Source organism: Episyrphus balteatus (genome assembly GCF_945859705.1).
Source record: "Episyrphus balteatus chromosome X unlocalized genomic scaffold, idEpiBalt1.1 SUPER_X_unloc_1, whole genome shotgun sequence".
Lineage (NCBI taxonomy): Eukaryota > Metazoa > Arthropoda > Insecta > Diptera > Syrphidae > Episyrphus > Episyrphus balteatus.
This window is the reverse complement of record NW_026605125.1, coordinates 457501-462500: the sequence shown is the minus strand read 5'-3', so window position 1 is coordinate 462500 and position 5000 is coordinate 457501. Positions and strand designations below refer to the sequence as shown.

The 5000-nt window shown below is 34.1% G+C and overlaps 3 non-coding genes across 3 annotated transcripts in view; all 3 read right to left on the bottom strand.

Moving 5' to 3' along the window:
- The window catches only part of LOC129920803 (large subunit ribosomal RNA), a 4147-nt gene extending 4049 nt beyond the window's left edge, over window positions 1-98 (bottom strand). The window contains exon 1 of the ribosomal RNA XR_008773358.1: window positions 1-98. This exon is cut by the window's left edge and continues 4049 nt beyond it. This is a non-coding gene — a ribosomal RNA (large subunit ribosomal RNA).
- Window positions 99-407: 309 nt separating this feature from the next.
- Window positions 408-586, bottom strand: LOC129920849 (5.8S ribosomal RNA). Its single transcript, XR_008773385.1, has one exon. It is a non-coding gene; the product is annotated as a 5.8S ribosomal RNA (ribosomal RNA).
- A 1320-nt stretch (window positions 587-1906) lies between these two features.
- On the bottom strand, window positions 1907-3898 carry LOC129920776 (small subunit ribosomal RNA). The gene has a single exon (XR_008773331.1). It is a non-coding gene; the product is annotated as a small subunit ribosomal RNA (ribosomal RNA).
- Window positions 3899-5000: the final 1102 nt, after the last annotated feature.

The following is a 5000-nucleotide window of genomic DNA, read 5'->3' as shown; positions in this document are numbered from 1 at the left end:
TTTCGCTCGCCGCTACTAAGAAAATCCTTGTTAGTTTCTTTTCCTTCCCTCATTAATATGCTTAAATTCGGGGAGTTATCTCATATGAGTTGAGGTTGCTTAACACTTTTTATTTGCTTAATAATTTTATATACTCAATTCAAAATATTTTTTATATATCGATCATTTCAGCCATTTTATCAATTCAAGTAGAATGCCTCAATTGCCAAATTATATTATGACAACGATCTGCAATGTTAGAAATTTTTATATACTAACATCCTCTAAAAAATAGATAAAACGAACTTACTGTCGCTCGATATTATTTTGAGGTATATATTATATTTTAATATTATGAATTTTTACAAATCCAATAATATAACATGCGCATTTGATAAATCAAAAGCAGCTTATTTAGCATAGTATCACAACCCTCAACCATATGTAGTCCAAGCAGCACTTCAAAATTAATTAAAGTACATAACAGCATGGACTGCTATATGCGTTCAAAATGTCGATGTTCATGTGTCCTGCAGTTCACACGATGACGCACAGTTTGCTGCGTTCTTCATCGACCCATGAGCCAAGTGATCCACCGCTTAGAGTATTATTATTTTTTTATTTTATATTTAGTCAATTTTTTTTTTTAAGAAATAAAAATTTATTTCTTTTTATATTTTATGTATTTTTTTTATGTTGCGAATGTCCAATTCCAAAGAATCGTTAACTTATAAATTTCTTTTAAAGAAATCTAAGTACAACATTTTTATACATTTTTATTTTTATATATATATATCGTTACAACTTATGCTATGCGTTTTAGCCGGATAGTACCGGGATATTGTCCAAGTACGACACCTTTAGGGGTTAATTCGTCGCAACGTATACACGCCACGCCGAAGGGCGGGTTTTTACACCCAGGAGGATATTACCCCGAAGGGTACGACACCTTTGTTTTTTCGACTTTTGCTCTAGCAAGTTTGTTTATGCATATATATATTTTCATAAGCGTCACTATTTCGATGACGATGACATTTGGCTACCATTTAAATATTTTGTTCATATTTTTTTTTGAAAAAAAAAGACCGAATGCATTACTTATAGTAACACACCCAGTCTAATTTGTTTTTTGTATTTTGGTTATAACGTCACTATTTAGATGACAACACCATTTGGCTACGATTTAAATATTTTGTTCATATTTTTTTTTGAAAAAAAAAAACTGAATGCATTACATATAGTAACACACCCAGTCTAATTTGTTTTTGTATATTGGCTAAAAACGTCACTATTTAGATGACGACACCATTTGGCTACCATTTAAATATTTTGTTCATATTTTTTTTTGAAAAAAAAAGACTGAATGCATTACTTATAGTAACACACCCAGTCTATTTTGTATTTGTTTTTTTTATTATATATATATCGTTACAACTTATGCTATGCGTTTTAGCCGGATAGTACCGGGATATTGTCCAAGTACGACACGTTTAGGGGTTAATTCGTCGCAACGTATACACGCCACGCCGAAGGGCGGGTTTTTACACCCAGGAGGATATTACCCCGAAGGGTACGACACCTTTGTTGTTCGACTTTTGCTATAGCAAGTTTGTTTATTCATATATATATTTTCATAAGCGTCACTATTTCGATGACGATGACAATTGGCTACCGTTTAAATACTTTGTTCTTAATTTTTTTTGAAAAAAAAAGACTGAATGCATTACTTATAGTAGTAACACACCCAGTCTAATTTGTATTTGTATTTTTACTTCTTTTGAAGTATTCTTTTTTGTATTTGTTTATATATTTATTGTATATTTTATACATTTTGTACCATAATTGTACATTTTTATTTTTATATTTTATTTTTCTTTTTTATATATATTAAATATATATAAATTTTGTTTTATTGGAAAAATCACGTTAATGATCCTTCCGCAGGTTCACCTACGGAAACCTTGTTACGACTTTTACTTCCTCTAAACCATCAAGTTTGGTCAACTTCTGCGAAACAACCGTAACACGTTAGCGTCACAGTGATCACGTCCGGAGACCTCACTAAATAATTCAATCGGTAGTAGCGACGGGCGGTGTGTACAAAGGGCAGGGACTTAATCAATACGAGTTAATGACTCGCACTTACTAGGAATTCCAAGTTCATGTGAACAGTTTCAGTTCACAATCCCAAGCATGAAAGTGGTTCAGCGGTTTACCCGGACCTCTCGGTCTAGGAAATACACGTTGATACTTTCATTGTAGCGCGCGTGCAGCCCAGGACATCTAAGGGCATTCCAGACCTGTTATTGCTCAATCTCATTATTGCTAGACGCAATTTGTCCATTTAAGAAGCTAGTGTCCTTATAATGGGACAAACAAACAGGTACGACTCCACTAACATAAACACATTCAAACACAATTATATTTTACTATATTCATGAATGAAGGCTATGAAAGCTTCAACATCATAATCCTGAAAGCATCTATTTAATATATTTGAGTCTCGTTCGTTATCGGAATTAACCAGACAAATCACTCCACGAACTAAGAACGGCCATGCACCACCACCCATAGATTCGAGAAAGAGCTATCAATCTGTCTTACACGCTTATGTTCGGACCTGGTAAGTTTTCCCGTGTTGAGTCAAATTAAGCCGCAGGCTCCACTCCTGGTGGTGCCCTTCCGTCAATTCCTTTAAGTTTCAGCTTTGCAACCATACTTCCCCCGGAGCCCAAAAGCTTTGGTTTCCCGGGAAGCGACTGAGAGAGCCATAGAAGTAGCTACACCCAATTGCTAGCTGGCATCGTTTATGGTTAGAACTAGGGCGGTATCTGATCGCCTTCGAACCTCTAACTTTCGTTCTTGATTAATGAAAACATCTTTGGCAAATGCTTTCGCTTAAGTTAGTCTTACGACGGTCCAAGAATTTCACCTCTCGCGTCGTAATACTAATGCCCCCAATCTGCTTCTATTAATCATTACCTCTTGATCTAAAAACCAATGAAAGTAGATCAGAAGTCTTATTTCATTATTCCATGCACAAAATATTCAGGCATTTGGAGCCTGCTTTAAGCACTCTAATTTGTTCAAAGTAATTGTAACGGCCCACAACAGCACTCGATGAAGAGCACTGAAGCAGGTTTTAATAGGAGGAATACATAATGGTACATAAGTATCATAAATGTATAAGAACTCCACCGATAATACGCTTGCATACATAAGGTAATGTACAATCCACAATTGTAGTTGTACTACCCGTATGAAGCACAAATTCAACTACGAACGTTTTAACCGCAACAACTTTAATATACGCTATTGGAGCTGGAATTACCGCGGCTGCTGGCACCAGACTTGCCCTCCAATTGGTCCTTGTTAAAGGATTTAAAGTGTACTCATTCCAATTACAGGGCCTCGGATATGAGTCCTGTATTGTTATTTTTCGTCACTACCTCCCCGAACTGGGAGTGGGTAATTTACGCGCCTGCTGCCTTCCTTAGATGTGGTAGCCGTTTCTCAGGCTCCCTCTCCGGAATCGAACCCTGATTCCCCGTTACCCGTAGCAACCATGGTAGTCCTAGATACTACCATCAATAGTTGATAGGGCAGACATTTGAAAGATCTGTCGTCGGTACTAGACCATACGATCGGCAAATTATCTAGAGTTCAACCATTATAACGATTTCCGAAGAAATCGCTTGGTTTTAGCCTAATAAAAGCACACGTTCCAAAAGGTCCGTGTTTATATTGCATGTATTAGCTCTAGAATTACCACAGTTATCCAAGTAACTGTTAACGATCTAATAAACCATAACTGATATAATGAGCCTTTTGCGGTTTCACTTTTAATTCGTGTGTACTTAGACATGCATGGCTTAATCTTTGAGACAAGCATATAACTACTGGCAGGATCAACCAGAATAATGTTATAATATTTTATTTTTAATATTATTTGAAATTTTGAAAAATAACATCAATCTCCTCTCAATAATCCAATGATAAAGTTTTTATTTTTTTTTATTTATTTATTTATATTTATACATACTTTTTGTTTTATATCCTCCCTAATAGGGATAATTATTATTTTATTTTTTTTACCAACACAATTTTTATTTGTATATATTTTTTGGTAAATTTATTTTTATTTTTATTTATTTGTATGTATTTTGTATGGGTATTTTGTATTTTTACTTTTATCTGGAAAATGAGGGAAAATGCATTTCACAAAGGTTTCATATAACAACTATTTTTATTTTAACAAAGAGAACTCCTACCGTATGGTGAACTCTGATATTGTTAAATTTTAGTGTAGCACCTTTCACAAATACATATCAATGATTATTTTCAAATTTCTAATATTTTCTTTTACTTCAATATATTGAAGTGTTTTTGGAATATTTTTATAAAATAAACCATTTATTTATGATATAGAATTAATAATTCTTTTTAATAATTTTTCTTTATGAACATTTTTATGTTCAACAAATAATCCCAATTGGAAATTAATATTTATTATTTTTTTTTTCGACATTACTTTACTTAAAGTATTTTTTTTTTGACATCTTCGCCACAAAGCCAGTGTTCTCCGCCACAACGCCGTGGTACCACTTTTGGTGAAAACGAGGTGCGAGTCCCCGCCCAATCATGATACCACATTACCAGTAAGTTAATTCGTTGCAACTTAAAAAGCCACATCGAAAGAGGTTTACATACATGTTTCCTTAACATCAAAATATGCGCCCCCTTTGGTAGTTTGAGTTTTTTTCACAACAAAGTGGAGGTAAATAACATGACCAAACTAATAACTTCATATTTTCCTCTTTTTGGATCGAAAATGCTCGATTCCGTAAAATAGATTTGAAACATACTTGGATACATTCGGTTCGGCGAATTTTCACAAAAAAAGTTGACCCTTTTTTTGGGACTTAGTGCAATTTTTGAAAATTTTTGTATGGGAAAAAGTCAACTTTTTCCAGAAATCCGAAAAAAGGCCCAAAAACGCACTTGGTTGCGGTCGAGTTTTA